Here is a 992-nt window from a genome sequence, read left to right on the forward strand (position 1 = left end):
GCTTTTATGTTTCACGAGTTCTTGATAAATCTTAGCAATATACCGGATGTTTTCCAAGTTAGATTCCACTGAGATTTCATCTCAGATTTCATATAGACATTATCGTAAAATTATACTAGTGGATAATTCATCTATTGCTTTCTTGATCAAGTTGAAATTGACTTTTGCTCAACTTTCTCGCAACTTCTTAATTTTCAACATTTTGAATCTCAATGACTGAGACTCAAATTAAAATTCCTCTTTTAGGTAAAGTTCACTTGAAATTAAATGAAGAATAAGATTTTCGCTATTAGGTTTTCTTAACTAAAATCAAATTTTTAACCACTTGTAACACTCTTGACGCTAATTTTCAAATAAAACTTTGCAGAAAGTATTTTAGGTAAGTAGGAAAGTATATTTTAGTGTAAGGTAATAGCCAGCTAGATAATGGAGATGGATGATCCATCGTATAATTAATGTAGTGTAATATTTCGATGTGATAGCCGCGAAATTTCTCTCTCTCTCTCTCTCTCTCTCTCTTTCAATTTAGCTGTAATCGCGAATCCAGAGTTCTCCGCGATGCATTACCGAATATATTACTTTCCTTTTCCATCGTGAGAATGCTCTGTGCATTCATATCAAACAAATTTTCTCACTTTGCTTTCTTTTCGCGCCACGAAATTCTGCTGAATACTCATCTGCGAAGAAAGCGGCAACGATGATGTGCGATCGAGCGTGATACAAGGTGTTATTGTATACACGTTCGCGAATCGATGTATCAACGACGACGAGGAAAAAAGAAAGAAAGAAAGAGAGGAAAGTGAAGAAGCGAGACAAAATTATATTATGCAAAGTAGGAAGATATTTCGAGAACACGCCAATGTCACGTCAGAATTAAAGGGGTTTTTAATACAGTGCTCGCGCCAGACGACGAGTCTCGAATAAGAATCCAACGCGTGAGACACATGTATCGCATTTCAAGGCTACTATATATTTCTTTTCTTTTTTTTTTG

The sequence above is a fragment of the Trachymyrmex septentrionalis genome, unplaced genomic scaffold (genome assembly GCF_001594115.1).
Source record: "Trachymyrmex septentrionalis isolate Tsep2-gDNA-1 unplaced genomic scaffold, Tsep1.0 scaffold289, whole genome shotgun sequence".
NCBI lineage: Eukaryota > Metazoa > Arthropoda > Insecta > Hymenoptera > Formicidae > Trachymyrmex > Trachymyrmex septentrionalis.